The sequence below is a fragment of the Rhyacophila brunnea genome, unplaced genomic scaffold, assembly GCF_057557595.1.
Source record: "Rhyacophila brunnea isolate RB1 unplaced genomic scaffold, BYU_Rbru_1.0 scaffold_23, whole genome shotgun sequence".
Classification (NCBI taxonomy): Eukaryota; Metazoa; Arthropoda; class Insecta; order Trichoptera; family Rhyacophilidae; genus Rhyacophila; species Rhyacophila brunnea.
The window spans coordinates 1,450,300-1,468,201 of NW_028232893.1; the positions used below are offsets into that span (position 1 = coordinate 1,450,300).

The window sequence follows — 17,902 nt, forward strand, 5'->3', positions numbered from 1 at the left end:
CATAGCTGCGTTTGAAACGTGTTTTTATACTGATAGCTTATACGAATTGTTAATAAAATTATCCCGTGCCGTTTTTGTGCACGACCTGTATTTATTTCAACGGGAACGAATGAATTATTTGGATTTGTGATAAGCTTTCAAACTCGATTGTAATTATTCTAACATGTAAAAAGAGTATATTTTAAATTTAAATGTTTTTGTATCGGCTTTGTAAAATTATATTTTATGTAAATAAAGATTATCGTAATAATGTAAAATTAGATTAATTCTCTTAATATATTTGAAAAATGCATCTAACAATCATTATTTTAACTGATGACTAGGTACGCAATGCAATATATTACATAATATGCTGTTCTGTAATATTTATAACCATTTTTTTACACGTCATAATATATTGTCACTGGAAATTTCAATTACTGAGGGTTATTATTTTCTATGTAAGTATTTCTATGCGAAGAGTGGAGGTAGGCTGTTAAAATCAGTCATAAGAGGCGTCTAATTCCAAAAAGCAATAAGTCCACATTTGGTCAAAATCGAGAAAAAAATACGCACGTATTCTTTGTATAATTTTACACAACATGTATTGATCTATAAATTCCAAAATGCGACAAAACCCTACGAAAAAAAATAGTTCAAGTCTCGATTTATTACAAAAAGCGCCAAGTCCGTATTTCATATTATTTAAAGCATGGTTGATTTCGCGCGTGTTTAATTCAACCAATAAGGGAACGTTCAATATCGGAAATGGCATCTCCCATGCTGAAGCATCCGGTAAACTCATGACAGTGCCACGGAAATATGGGCCTTATGCGGAATAAATTAAAAAGTAAGGTACAAGTAGCGCTACGTCCAATTTTATTTTGCCTATATTTATTACATTTAAGAGTTTATCGGCTGGAACAAATTGCCATTTGGTTCTAATTTCGACATGGATATACGACATAATTGAAGCTTGAAACATAAAAACGTTGTTTCCCGCAAATATCGAATTGTGGACCTGTCGCTTTTTGTAATTAGTCGCCTCATAAATAGTGTACTAAAATAGTGAAACAAGACTACAATTTTATTAACAAACGGTGTTACATAGTTGGTTTTTAAAATTCTATTAAACCATGCCTAAACCAAACCATAATAATTTAGGTATGCTGTGGGCGGTTCGACAAAAATTGTGCACACTTTTTCAGTCATACTTATTTGTTTTCGTTGAATTAAGAATAATAATTACAGATGGTGTTGGTTAGTTTTTTTTAATTCATTACGCTCTGCCTAAACCAAACCATAATCGATGAAAAAGATTATTCTATCTATAAATTATCTAAAATTATGTATGGTTTAATTGCATAATTTTAGATATTTTATAGATAAACGAATATTTTTTTACTATTATCTACTATGGGTTGGATTAGGCAGGCTTTAATTGAATTTTAAACACTAACAAACACTATCCACACGTTGTAGTCTTACTTAAATGAAAACAAATACATTTGACTAACAAAGTTTAGTGTGCACCTTAGACTATAGATACATCTAGACGCCACCCATTGCATTGCTAAATGAAGCTGCGTGCCATGCGTTTGGTTTTTGGGCGAGCGAACGCATTCGTATGCAAATGTTTGAGACCATAGACCATTTCGCTGGTGTTCGCCCAAAGTGCTCGTACTAGACGCTCAGAATTAAAATATAATTTTCTATTTTTTTTACGTTATATAGTATTTTTAAGCGGTCAAAATGCAACCATTAGGTAAAAATATCCATAATTCAAGTTATTTTAATGAAACACTAGGTCACTTGATATTAAAATATATAATAATATACAAATAAATTATCACAAACATGTATCAACGTAATACCATCTTCTTGCTTATCAGTACGGCTACCACATTTTAATACAACACACAGAACTTCATATTCTGCTTAATTAACTAAAAATATTTACTACTGTAACACAAAAAAATGGCAATTTTAGCAACACGCGCTCGCAGGTTATCGACGCTTAGTTAAGCAACAAACTAAGATTTGGCGGCGACACCATAGCAAATCATCTCACACATCTGTAAACCTTTTATCTTACTCTAGCGCGTGTCGTAGAGATTATAAGGGTGCCGAATACTTTCTCACTCGCACTTATGCATCGTTTTTGTTCAGGCCTTGGTGTGCACTATTTATGTCGGATCTTAACAGCCTACCTCCACCCTTCACTACTGATTGTCAAGTCTTATGTCTAAAAATCAAAGAGTAGATATACTGGATTCATTCTACAGTGCATCATATGGATATGGCAAGCGATTCGCAGTTGTATTGGTATCGTTTGCTAGTGTTGAAACAGGGATTGTACCATACAAAACTAATACTTCTCCGAATCACCCATGGTGCCACCATAGAATGATTCCAGTGTACACCGAGAACTTCAAATACTGCCGAGCATTTGAAATTTCCAGTTTAAAATAAAGTATTTTTTGTCATTTTTGATCCTAGCGGAGTATAATATCCTCCGCAATGTTGTGTTAATATTTTTTTACTAGGAATGGTTATTAACCATTTGCCTAATCAGTTCATGCTTCGAGATCAAACAACATGTAATTTGTACCAGCGCATATGAGGAGCAAACATTCAAAACGTGATTTGTCACACAGATGTTGAGCTGAGATAATCAAGAAAAACATATTGTACTCAAAATGGTTTTTTTATTATAAAACTGTTTAAGGAAAGAATTTTAAACCTGGTATTTTGTATAATCCAAAATTCGCGGAAGTGGTTCATTTTTTGATTTGAAATTTGGACAAAACACGATTTGCATGAAACTTGTGGGCAAAACACTATTTGAATGAAAATCAAGGCATTATATTTTTTTATAGGATAAAAGGTTCTTTGAACACTGATTCTGGTTTCCTTTCATAGATTTAAATATGGACTATCAGAATTGACAATAAATGGCATTTTTCAAAATGTGTGACAAATCACTTTTTGAATGTTTGCTCCTCATATATTCTATACACAAGGCTGTTATCGGCGGCTATCAAGGGTAGTTTATCATATTTATGTATTGGAAGTTAGCTGTCTGAACTGTCAAAACTGTCTATCTCACTCAAAAAGTTAACACAGCCAATTGAGGTGCTTTTAAAACATAGCATTTTTTTATTGTAATAATTAACCGTCTCAGTACATATATATGATAAACTAGCCTCGATAGCTGCCGATACCAGCCTTGTGTATAGAATAGATGCGATGATTCGAATTCGTACCAATGGCTTTGAAGACAAGTGTACTACCTCAAGTCAATAATACATTTCACCCTGCCGCTAAAATAAATTGATTCATTCATTCATATGGTGGCAATTTGTCAATGTCACGACACAGACACACTGTGACATAAAAATCACATCGGTGAAGTTTGATGTAACTTCTTGGCAAATAAATTGCAATACATCTTTCAATCCTGGACAAGTAGTATAGGATCACCGACGGCTTGGACGTTGAACCACTTACGGAGGTTATGTAGCCGAGAAAATATCTTTATACATACGTCTCTGTTGCCCTCTCTTTTCCTGCATTATGAGCTGGAATAAATCATACTTCTCATTGCGGAAAATATGGCCAAAGTAAGCATGACTTCAGAATATACACTGTTGTCCCAATATTGTTAACTAATTTGGTGGCTGTTATCTAATCTGAAAATACGCCACCGTATTTGGAACAATACTCTTGAAAAATTAACGATTACGAAACATACTGTAACGAATTGTTACTTAACTTTAACTGGTATTACTGTCTTCATTTCATTGCAAAAGTAAGCCTGCCCTCACATTAAAACTCGCCTCGCCTGCAACGTGTCGAATACGTCATCGTTATTCACAAAACACACGTTGCCAAATGGAGCTCCGCAGATTGGTCGAATGCGACTGTTAAGTTTTAATATAAAATCTGTTGTTGCAATCGACAAGTTGCACGCTTCTCAGGCTCCGAGTCAAAGACGCCAGGTCCCATACAAACACCTATGAATTGGTCATTCCTATACCGGCTCGCCGATCGCTGCATCCAAATATGTATGTTTAGGATCGACGTTCTTGGAAGGTTTGATCTACGGCTGTACGGCAGACGAGGCTAGTTTAGATGCGAGAGCCGGCTAAAATGTTTTTAATATCCACCTAACGCCATAATGGATTTGATATCTTTGGAATTGAGTGTTTATTGCTAAATAATTGTTATTTATAATATTTTTTATCGTAACCTAAGTAAGAGTAAAACAGTCGTAACTGCAAATTTTTTTTGTAATCAATTTATGACAATACTATCATTTTACACTCACGAATCGTAACAATGTTGAAGTCAATTATTACAGGAAATATTGAAAAATAGTCGAAAAACTACTTCAATATTTATGTATTAATATTTCCATGAAGATTCAGTATTAGATGCAACGTTATTAAATTTACACTATTGCATACTACTGTTTTACACTTTGGCTACGAATTATGACAGAGTGACATTAATTCTCAGAATTAATAAAAAACCAATTGTTTTCAAATTTGTTTTCTAAATTTCCCAATAATTCCTCAGTCATCATCATCAGGGGCGCGACAACCCGGTGTGGGTCCTGGCCTCCTCCAACAGCTCCCTCCACCTGTCCCTATCCAGTGTGGCCGCTTTCCAATTTGGTACCCCCAGAATACGGCAGTCACTGGCAGCTCCATCCAACCAGCGAATCTTTGGCCTCCCTCTTCTTCTACACCCTATTGGATTGCTGGACACCACTCTCTTTGCCGGTTCATTGTCATTCATACGGTGCACATGACCTAGCCACCGCAGTCTCCCAATCTTAATTGATTGAACTGCGCTGCAATCTTCGTACAGCCTGTAGAGCTCAGCATTATATATTCTCCTACCTCAGTAATCCAAATAATAATCATTCCTAATGTACTGTGACACCGCCATTTTTAGATTAATAAAGCCTGAGCATAACTTTTTGCACAAGCAACGAGTGGTCCACTGCCATACTATTTATTGATAAAAAAAACTTACAAGTAGAGTTTGGTATTCTATAATGACTGAAGAGTATAAAATAAGTTATTAGTTATTGTCGTTTAGAATCGACTGTCACATTGACAAATGTCAATTCTGATATTATTATACGCAGAAGAAGTTTACTTACTTTGATCGTCACTTCCAATTATTAATAGCACAAGACCACTAAATCAGATGAACTCCAAGGTCTCCAAGATACGTTAAAATAATCTGCAACTAAGAATACTCCGACAAGTGAACACGACAGACGCGTCCGTTTGAGCACTCTATAGAAAATGACAGGTCATCCATAGGGAACGGGAGGGGTGAAAAGGTAGGACCAGTCGTGAAATGTATTGGCTTTCCTCTTCAGTCGGCAATGACTGTGGTCATTGTACGTAACAATTCTTATTTTAGTGGTTTACAACAGTTTTTTGTGATATCCCTTAACTTGGTCAAGTGATCCAGGCGCACCCTTGTGGTTCAGTGCATAAGGCACTTGGCTCTCATCAGGGGGCTCTGGGTTCGATTCCCGGTAATAATTAGATCATTCTACTACTACACCACTGTCATTAGAGTCACATGGCCAGTTGTTGTAGTGTTTGAAAGAAATATATAATATAATATTGTCCAACTATAACTCCAAAATATTAGAAACTGAGATAAATCGATTTTAATGTTTGGACTAGAGATGGGAAAACTGGTCGATTTTGAAGACTAAGTATACTTACTACCAGTATAAAAAAAAATACTTGGTATCGAAACTTGTTCCAAAATACTTTATAGAGCGTTTGGCGTGCGTATGCGACATAAGTCTGATACTCAACTAAAACCAACTCCATATTAGTATTTGAAATATCGGCTTCAATAGAATCGCTAAAAATACTCTGAGCTCAGCTTTGTGAAATATGTCCCATTTATTATAAAATTTTAAACACATTTTAAATTTATGAGTTGTTTTTCTGTTAAGTTATAATATTCTTGTTCATTAAATGAATAACAATGTTTTTTTTTATATTTTAACTCTTTTACTCCCAGCTGATTTAGCCTAGCATATGCGAAAACTCCCAAGCGTTTTTTGACAACAAATCGTCGATTTAGTTTTTTTTAAATAACTAATTCTACACATGTTTTAAAAATTTGAAACTTTTTTTGTGTGTTCTCAATGGTGTATAAAGCAATAATAAGTAATAATATTGATAGTTTACATCAATAAAACAAAAGAAAAAAATAATGTATCAATATTTATTTAGAAATGAACGGATAAAACTATGTTTGAACAACAAAACAAGTGTGACAACATTTTTTTATTTATAATTGATATATCAAATTTTATAATATAATCTATCCTTATGTAGTAACAGAAAAAAAAATAAACATATTATTATTTCTCTATGAAATAGAATTTTTATAAAGTAATCAAAAAAAATCGTATAGTGTCAAGGTATTCAAGAATATTATTCAATTCACGAAATCGCAAGAGAATTCGATACAGTATCGACGACTAACTGATATGGAATGAAGTAATTTCAAAAAATAAGTCTCAAAGCACTAAATCATTTATAATATTATTTATATTCATGTATTTTTTCACCATCTTACCAAAAATACAGTGGCATCCATTGTTAGTTCAAAAATTACAAATTTCATTTTGTAATGTGATATATGAATCATAAAACAACTAAAAGAAATATCAGAATTTAAAATGTGTCATAAAAATAATGTTTTATTATTTTTATGACCCTCTTTGGTCTCAAGTTCGACAGCAGAGCAATTATGACTTGTGAGTTATTAGGGTATGGCATAATTATAAACAATGCCGACACTAAAATAAATGTTAGTCACCACCCAACACACAGTGAATATAATGCTTCGTCTACATGAACGAAATATGACGGGAAAAAATTTGGAATAAATCGTAAATTTGGTTCCAAACTTTCGGCCGATGGATCGGCCCAGATGGAGTTTTCGCATAGGTATGGTGGGCCGAAATATCGGCCCCGTGGGAGTAAAAGGGTTAAACATGTTTTGAGCGGTCATAACAAGCCTGTTATCTCACCATGAGGGAATATGCTGCGACACAAAATTTATGACCTATTGTTCAACTGGCGAGTGACTCGCAATGATATCATCACAAGTTTTTTGGAACAAGTTTATTGGGCTACACATACTGAGTATGGGTAGTTCCATCCTATCCTATCATGATACTTGAGTACACAGTATTTCCAATTCACATCTAGTTTGTACTGTGATGTAAATTTGATATATCTCGATTTTAAAAGAAAATTAGTCTTTTAAGTCACAAAAATAGGATAATTTTAATGAGCTGTACAGATATTTGTTATAAAAATAATTTAATAATGGGAAAAAATATGGTTATGGTGGAGTTACAATATTTTTTCAGTAACACTTATGAGAAATTTACACAAAAGATGTCAAATGCCTTTTCTTTTTTTTTAATAAAAAAAACAATCGGAACAAAGTCTTGTTAAAATTAAAAAACTTTTTCACCTGAGGGATCAAAAACGGAAGGTTCTGCAACAGAATTACCAACTTTACAGAATAAGGTAAATTTTTGTACCATAGATGGACTCGTTAGGTATAGCCAGGGGGGTGAAAGTTCCATACAGCGAACGTGACCACCTAATACTCAGTTTTCAGAATAGATGACAGCATGGTCACACACGAAGTCGCATGATACAAGGCAATTTCAATGACCAATCAGAGCTCACCCATGGTCCAGCCAATCAACATCCGAGCTTTCGATCAGTCTTTTCAAATTTCATGTCAATTCTACATGATATTTTCAAAACAAAAGCAGTCATGTAATATTTTTCGAGTTGACATAATGTCAAGTGTCAGAATAATATTGCTGTTCGGCGTTTTTAAGCCATGTTGATAAAAAGGTTTTGCAATCCGATAGCTGATAAAATAAGTTAATGGGTAAGTCTACTTTTATTATATTATGTTTATAGGTACCTATATACACTTGTATGCCCCTTGAAATTTCTTTGCAGTTGTGCATCGAAATAATGATGGTACCTACCTATTTTAATTTTCACGTTTGCAAATCTACCAAGGCAAACATAAAAAATAGGTAGGTATATAAAGAAGATTATGTTTGAGAAAATTACGTACCTACCTATATAAAATGTCTATATTATATTTGCGCATTCTTACAAAAGTGTAAATGGCGACCATTGTCATTTACATATATATTTATATTTTGTATATATATGCATATACATTTTGACATTAAGTACATTTTAAAATTATTGTTTCAGAATCTACATCAATATGTTATCGATCGTTGGGGGTTTGACTGCGAGAATAACAGCAAGCGATGAAAATTTATAATGAAACACAATATGAAATAATTAAGTCATCAATCTGACAGGAAGTGCTGACAAATAATTTCCATGGAGGGAGTGCGTTACTATTATTAGTATTACATAATTATGTCCTCATAAATTTATGTTGTTATTCATAATTTGTCAATATTATTATCATTGCAATAAAGTGTACCTATCTGAATTGAAATATAGACTTTTATTCATTTTTGTCACAATTTCATTGTTATAATTATAAATATTTTTTTGGGTTCGGATCTATGCTTCTGTCATAGTCAAAACTTCTAGTCACGCCAATAGATGGTGCTAATTATAGGGGGCATCTTCTTGTATGGAACTTACGAATCTATATATATATATACGTCTGTTATAGGTAAATCATTCTACAGTGGCACCATAGGCGATTCGCGCGTGTATTGAATTGCTTGCGACAATGCCAGTTTCAATGTAGCAAACAATACCACTACAACTGCAAGCCGCATTTGCCGTACCCATAGTGCCACTGTAAAACGATTTACCTATATCTATGGGTATAGCCCAATTCGAACAAAGTTTCAGCAAATCTTTTTTCTTTGCACAAATCGGATGAAGCTTCCTTCCTTGTAGTCGCTGGTGTGATCGTATCTGTATTCAATAATTGTACCAGGCTTGACTTTTGAGTACCCTTTCCCTTTATTTACCCCTTACAATTTGGCCGTCTTGAAGTAGTGGATGACCTATCTATCCCTCGGAGGGAATATTACAGGAATGACAATTGATTGAAATAGTATCATAGATAAACTGTAACAAAATAACTCATATGTGCATTATTGCAATTGGGATTTATAATATTATTATCTATTTACTATTAGTAAGTGAATAATTTAATTTACCGAAAATACTTTACTAATAACCAATTAACTTTCTCTCCGACTGTATTTTTACCAGTAGATACATTTCATTACTGCATCTGTCAAAGCGTTTATATCCAAAAAATCGGCATATCGCATTTCATGAACGTGGTATAGGGAACTGTTTATTTTTAAGGCTATACCTCAGTTGAGGCATGGTCTAAAAAGATCGTGGCTAGGCGATGCGCGGATTGCGGGTCGCGGGTGCAAATGACGCATGCCGAACGCAATATAATTTGTCATATAAATCCAACATGCGTCCATTTAATGTTTTGTTTATTGTTCTATTAGTAACAATAATAATATATTCATTGACATGTTTTCTTTTTCATGTAAATGGGTAACGTTTTTAGTCATCTTTACACGATTTAAGAATTAATATCCCCGTTACCATCATGAAACAAATTGACGTATTGACACCTTGACATTCGCTCTCCGAATGCCAGCGAGTCCAAAATTTCGTTGTGTCTTTGAATTATTAGCCGTTTCACTTAAGTCTTGAGTCTTTTTGACCTAGCCCAGTGGTCAGCAAACCGCGGCTCGCGAGCCGCATGTGGCTCTTTGGCCCCTTGAGTGTGACTGCCACAAATGACCATGTACGGGCTAAAACAGTGAAAGATAGAACAGTCAAAATGTCTTCGAATATAACCAACCAGCAGGTCGAAGATTTTAAATTGGTTTCAGCTTTATCAATAGCAGTTGACAAGTCTTCAAACATAAATGTACAAATACAAATTTGTACAATTTATTTCATCTTCAGGTCCTAAAGAAGAACTTTTAGGATTTTTGCCACTCAAAGGTGAAACACGTGTAGAGGATATTGCAAATGCTGTAATTGAGTGCATGGAAAAACATCATATTCCACTCGATAAAATTGTGTCAATTTCAACAGACAGGGCGGAAAGTATGATCGGCGTAAGAAAAGGGTTTACTATTTTGAAAGAAAAAAATAATCACGAGACACTTGCTTACCATTGCATCATTCGTCAAGAAGTGCTTTGTGTGCAGACATTTCCAGAAGAAATTTGCAAAATTATGGAATTTGTGATTAAGATTATCAACTTCATTATATCTAAAGCTCTTAATCATCACCAATTTAAAGATTTTTCAGTTGAAATGGAGAGTGAGTACACAGATCTTCTGCTTCGTAACAAGGTAGGTACTTTGGTTATCAAGAGGAAACGTTTTAAAACGTTTCGCTTCCTTATAAACAGAAATTAAAGCATTTCTCTTTGAGAAGGGTGTTCACTATCCAGAAATAACGGACAATCAGTTGACCCAAAAATTTTATTTCATGGTAGACGTTACGTCTCATCTAAATCAGCTTAATCGTAAACTGCAGGGGGAAGAAAACACCATTTTTTCGATGTTAAAAGAAGTTATTTCATTCGAAAACAAATTATTACTTTTTGCTCAAGATTTCGAAAGAGAATCTTCGATTCACTTTCGAAGCCTGCTGAAATATCGCCAAGAAAATAATTCTGATATTGACATTTATTTTGCTATTTCAAAACAACAATTTTAAATATGAGGGAAGCTTAGGAATTCAGAAACAGCAAAGCGACGTTAGTATTTATTTAAAAAAAACCTCTTATTGCTGGTGACAAAATTATTTTTTTATCTCTTTAATGTTGACATTGGCAACTTTGAAAATGCAATTGCTGGATTTAAAAAATAAAGAATTATGGAACTCTAAATTTGAACGTCTCTGTGCTGATATGGACATATTGGAGAAAAACAAATATGAACGTGGTTTAAAGAACTAGGTCTGCCTTGAAAGACCTGGAGAAGGAAGACATGATAATTTTTAATACCTGGAATAGTATTCCTGACTCATTTGATCAGTTGGAAAAACTAGCGTTTGCTGTTCTTTCCCTTTCCGGTTCTACATATTCATGCGAACAATCTTTTTCAAGCATGAACCTTATCAAAAGAAAATTGAGAAGTCGTCTTATTGATGAGAACCTGGAATCGTGCCTAAAATTAAGAACAACAACGTGATGGAGGGTCATTGTTCATATCTTCAATCTTCAGGCACTGTACACTCACCAAAAGCCAAATAAACACAGAGTATGTGTTTCTGAGTCAGTGTTTATTTGCTTTTCGGTGAGTGTACACAGTGCCTGAAGATGCTGAAAGGCGAAATCCAAGTCCGAAACAGTAGGGGAAAAAAACCCCACCCATGGTGGCCGCGCGGCTTAAGCGTTGGACTATCACGCCGTGGGTCCCAGGTTCAAATCCTGGGTCTGGCAAGTACACAAATTGTTTTTCAATTTGTGTATGAGTCAGGGTATGGACCTAATAGGTTGAGCAAATGGCTGACATCCATTTCTCGTAAAAAACAAAATCTGCTAATACAAACCTCTACTCTGTGGAGGCCCATATGATCATATTAGGATCGGACATGGTCAGGAAAAAAAAAGGGGGAAAAAAAACACCAAAATCCTTGAACGAAACACTTATTATATTTTATTATGCAAAAAAAATCAGTTTACAAATACCATTTAGTACATAAGGCCTCATTCCCCGCCCCTCTCATTCCGAGGAAAAAATAATACAATTTACAATAATTTATATTCATCTAACATCGTCCATCTTACAAATTAAAACAATATTACTCCCGGTAAAGATGGTTCACTACACTGCTGCTTAAAAATACCGATCGACATGAACCGAAGGTGAACGTAACGTCAAATTAAAAACTTGGCATCGAATGTTATGTTACGCCGTTCGACTCATGTCTATCTGTAGGTTAACAACTCTGATATTGAATATTGGACAGTGTTATGTATCTATACATTAAGCGAGACTTAACACATAACTGACAGAATAAGCTTAAAAAAATTATGTTTTGTAGTTATGTAGTTAAAAACAATTATAGTTAATTCAAAATCTATGGCAAAAACTTGAAACATGAACATGGGTTCCGTTTCCGATTGAATTTCATTCTGATTAATATCAGTGGCGACTATTATGGTTCATTCATCAAATTAGTGGAAATCGGTATAAATAGATTTGATGAATTTTAGCGAATATTTCGATTTACGACGAATTTCGTATAAACGGGGTTTTACTGTACATTATGCAATTTCACAAAATATAATTTGTGGAGTTGCTGCCAAAAGTTGGTAAGTCGATAATTTAGGTATTTTGAGTTAACAGCGAATTATGTGTCTAGATATAGGTAAATATGTATGCTAGAAACAAAAATCAAGGTAATCCGATATACAGAACATGCACATAAAGCACAAAGAATTATTATCATTATGTTTAGAGGGCATGTCGAACTTCAAATTGCATTTACTCCATAACATGATTTCGAGACTTACCGACTTTTGGCAGTAATGTTGCTGCCAAATGTTGGTAAGTCGATAATTTGGGTATCACGAGTTAACAACGGATTATGTTTATATATAAATATGCATGCTAGAAAAAAAATCAAGGTCATCCGATGTATAGAACATGCACATAAAGAACATTTTGCCTGATTTTAGAGGGCATGTCAAACATCAAATTGCATTAACTCTATAACATGAATTCGAGAGTTACTAACTTTTGGCAGTACCCCACAAATTATATTGATTTATAGCTTCCAAAACCCGTCAAAATCCAAAAAACTTAATGATATACATACTAAAACAAAAAAAAAGTAGCTAATATAGCAAGTGATATAAATAACTCACTTATTTTTAATATAACGCTTGATATTTTAATACATAACGCAATCCAAAATGTAACACTGTTGAAAATTATCCGATGACATCTATATATTGTATTTTCTAAATGCCAGTAGATACATCTGCCCGCAAAAAAATTATACAATTGCCTCTTTTACAGGTACAGACATAAACATTTGTTTAAACACAAGATGTCGACACCTATAAACACTGCTATCAAATTAAATATAGTTTGGACTGTCCACACAGCAAAAATTTGCTATTTGGAAATAGATATCTCATTTCAGACGTCACCAAATTCTTTTCAACAGTGTTACATATTATATCACTCGATTTGGTTTGGTTCGGAATAATTAACCAATCCTCACAAAGATTACAATGTCGCTCCATTACGAAGTGTGTTACAAAATACATCGTTAATTCACTATAGAAATGTCTACAAGGAAATTGCTGTTCAAATAAGCGGGAATCGTTGGAATAATAATGGAGCATCATGGCACATTTAAAATTTCTACGTCTACGGAGGCTACATTCGAATTGAAGTATGTACAGGTCAAAATGTGTCATTCACAGCAGTTTCCTTACAGCCACACCCGCGAATCAAGGGTCCCCCCACTTACCGTATAATCATCAAAAAAAATGAAATATTTGGGTATCTTTGAGATCTAAGCCTGGATAATTTGCAGACTATAGAAAAAAAATATACATGTAATTACGATGCTGTCTTTTCTCATACTACATACATCTCATAAAAGAGTAATAGCGCATGTACACGTTCATGGATTTACAGTCGGCAATAGTGCTTATTTTAAAATATCGTGACAATAACTGTTTAGGCGTAAAAGTGCTGACTGTCTCTCTAAACTCTTTCTTCAAGAGTAAGCGAGACGCGATGTTGTCATTTTACAGTACTATTTTGACAGGATGTATTGAAAATCGGTTAACCTGAAAATGAGTAGTTCGTTTTTTACCGGCAGGGTCGCCATTATGGTTCTACTGCGCAGGCGCAGATCTTTCTTGCGCATAAAAAAATCAGAACAATTCAGAAGCTTCCAAACTTTTTTGATTCATGCACGCAATCTTGCAGGATAATAATGATTCCCCATACATTTTCTTACTGTGCACAGTAAATCCATGCATGCGTGTAAACAAGGTATAATATTGTAAACGTCATCGTTTAAAAATTGAGAATCAAAGCATATTTTCGTATTTGAGATGTGTTGTTTAGAAAGTTTACAGATTATTCAGTCTTAACTCACAAAGATACCACAAATTATTAATTTTTGACCCCTATATGACCTGCCGCCTATTACGACAGCTAGACGCAACCACAAATTGTGTCATTCCACATGCCACAAATTCGTGAAAGAAGCAGTCTAGGTGAACATTTCTGGGATAATTCGGATATAGGAGATAAGTTTGCAGCGCAGATTAATGGCAGTGCGATACCTCCGCATCCCCATGTCTGAATTGTCCCTGAAATATTCACACTACAGCCATCTAGCTGTGGTAATCGACAACGGGCCGAAGTAATATCATCAAACTTAAACGATGGTGAAATTTTTCAAGAAATACCCATGATACAAATAATTACAAACCCGTTGGGTATTTTTGTATTAATGTAATATGTATTAAAATTAAATTAAAAAGAAATAAAACTCGCACGTACCCATAAGGGTGATTCGACACAAGTCTAAAGTGTATTCGGACTAAATATGCCATTAAAGTCGGCGTTTGACTATGTAGTACAAAATGAATTGCTGCCACGAAATGATAACGTTGAACTGTTTCGAAGATAGGCAAATAAAACTATGAAGGGTTGTCTAATAGAATTAAATGTATAGTGTAACTACAAATAATAATAAATCCGTGTTTAAAATATCATCGACATATTTGACGTGCATTTATAGACCAAGCGACATATTATTAAGTTATTAACGACAATTGACAAAGACATTTATAACCGAGCCAGTACAGGGACACACGAACCAGAAAAACAGATGACATTATCCGAATTGACAATTGAAAGCATTCTAGAGATGATAATTGACTGCACAATTTCATCTGGTATGTTGATTCGGATTGATTTATTGTGCATATCATAAGACAGCAGTTTGCGAAGAGAGCTCACTAAATGGATGTAAATGGCTAGGAGCAACATTACTCGGTTAAAACGAAATACAACGGTTGCATTCTGTTGCTGTGCGTCACGGCACCAAGGCTCTTAATAACCGTACACTAACTTCGAGAACAGATACTTGCGGTGGAAACTGGGTATGCAGTGATATGACTGAAAGAACGGACCATGCACCGTCTATTCACATTGTAAGTGAAGAAGTGACAATGGACCGGGCTAGGCCAGGCCATGTGCTACAGATGCCTCAAGCCTACCGAATTCCGACATTTTTACCACAATTGAAGGCATTTTATTACTAGTGTGCACTCTCTGTAAGCAAAGCATACAGGCCTTAAAAAATAAAACAACCAAAATATGGCCTAATGTTTCTCTTAGTTGAAACATATGGATACTACATGACACATCTAAGAATCTTTCTTGCACCTTACCGGGTCATACCAGCGTCCCGTAACTTTGCCGGAATAGAGTATTTAAGAAGAGATAAAACATTTATGTCAATTGTTTAATTTTCCAGAAAACGTTGCATGATATATAAATGCATTTCTTATTTAAAAATAAAACTCAGTTTTTTAAAGAGCAATATCATTTAGTATATAATTAGGTAACTTGAAAGGCTTGACTTGCATGGTTTTGTTTCTAATTATGTCGATGATAATTCGCTCTAAATTGATTCCTATAAATCAAGGAATTAGATACCCTGTTTGTACACTGTGGGATTTATGCTTAAAACATACGTCAATATTTGTAATAATAATTGAGTTACGATTAACGAATATAAGAGGATTAACGGAAACATTAATTTCCATGGTTACAAACAGTTTACTCTCAATTTAACCTGGCCACGGATTAACTGTAAAAATTGTCATCTAAAATCATCATGTCACATTTAAATATTTAACAACAGAGTTTTTAGAAAGTCTAATTCAAGGACCCAAAGAATTGGGCAAATGGCTAACAACCATTCCTCATAAAAAAGTCTGTTAATAATATGATAACTCTCTATGATATTTTATGTGCCTGGATCGTTCACTGAATCCAAATTATTATATTTTGCCAAAGACAAATAATTCAAAATGACATTTCACGATCAGGTGGGCGTCATCGCGTATGACCTGTCATAAAACCTCAACAAGTTCAACGGACAATATTTAAAAGTTGGAATTAATAATCTTCTTTTATTATCTAACGAGAATTAGCCAATCTCATTTTTAATCTTTGACAGTCACTACCTTATCAACAAGCTACTACGTGTTGTCATGGTAAATTGTTGTAAACAATAAAAACATGGACGCCTATGGATGACAATTTCATATTACGTTATCCTCTTATATTCGTTAAACGTTAGGTATGCATACACCGAAGGAGAGTGAAAAATTATTTATGGTTACCATAGATATACCTGCCGCCTATAACGACTCACTGTTGATTTTAAATAAGAATGCTGTATACATAACCTAACCTAAGTAAGGAATACTGATTCAACCGATCAATAGTTAAAAAAAATCTCTTAGTCTTTGTAAATATAATATATTATGTTAAACTAAAAAAAAAAAATACAATAAATTTGTCAGTAAAAAAAAAAGAAAAAAAATCGTACTTTCATAATATGTAATAATAATATTGTTTAGGCAATTCTCGACGAGGGTTATTGCGTTTTCTTTTTTTTGGAAAGTTTTCATTCGAAGCACCAAAATAGTGTTGCATTATTTTACATAATTTCTTTTAATAATTATTATATTATCGAGGGTATACTTGCAGAACGCATTAAGTGAGTTTTTGCTGTTTTTCTGTTTTAAATGCCAAAATTCTTAGAATTTTACGCTCTACGTTCTGGTAAAACGCACTTAGTCATAGGATATACTGGTAAGAAAATAGAAACTGCATTAAGTCATATTGTTATTTTTTTATACTGACAGAAAGCATTATATGACCTATAATGCGTTTTGTGTGTACAAAATACAGGACTTGTAATATGGCATATGCATTAAGTGTGACATAATGCATTCTGTCAGTACAAATTTTGTCAATAGATGTCACCATAGGGCATAGGCCATACCTTTGCAATTTTAATTCATCTGTCTTTAGTGATTAGTGAAACAATACATTGAACCATTTGAAGAATTTATTAGAATGGCTTCGTCTCAAAGAGCTAAACATAATATATTAAAGATGTGTTGGAGTTGTTCTTATGATCGCAAAAAAGATTACATTCTAAAAAATGTTGAGATTGAAATTCCCGTTGATAGAAAACCAAGGAATGAAAAAAGGAAATCCAGACAAAACTAAAGAGTTATTTCTTTTTCAAGAGTGGACAAAAAGTCAGAGTCTGAAATATTTTTTTAGAGTACTTTACACATTACAAATAGATCAGTAATTCACGCATTTAAAGAACAAGAAGACGTGGAAGTACAGTTTACGTTACACGATCGTAGAGGTAAACATCCCCCTATTCACAAAACAAGCAATGAGAATTTAATCCATATAAAGTCTCACATAGAATCCTTCCCGTTTATGGAGTCACTACACGAGAAAGGACATATATATATAAGGTAATATTTAGACAGTAAATTAACAATTTGCAAAATGTATAGCCTGTGTAAAGACTATTGACACAGATAACCTATCATAGAGTGTTCTGCAAAAATTATAATTTATCGTTTTTCAAACCAAAAAAGGACCAGTGCACATTTTGTAATAAATACAAAGTAAGTTGCCCCGAAGACAACATCATAATGGAAGAGGATTTTCAGAGTCATTTGAAAAGGAAAAATGAATGTCATTCTGAAAAAGAAAAAGATAAGGATATGTCTAATAATGAGTCCTTATTCATGACTGTAACATACT

At 33.8% G+C, this 17,902-nt stretch overlaps 1 long non-coding RNA gene across 1 annotated transcript; it reads right to left on the reverse strand.

Moving 5' to 3' along the window:
- Positions 1-11,687: 11,687 nt before the first annotated feature.
- LOC147069326 (uncharacterized) lies at positions 11,688-16,793 on the reverse strand. Its single transcript, XR_015071146.1, has 2 exons — positions 14,030-16,793; positions 11,688-13,978 (listed from the first exon to the last, which is right to left on the reverse strand). It is a non-coding gene; the product is annotated as an uncharacterized LOC147069326 (long non-coding RNA).
- Between the last annotated feature and the right edge of the window lie 1,109 nt (positions 16,794-17,902).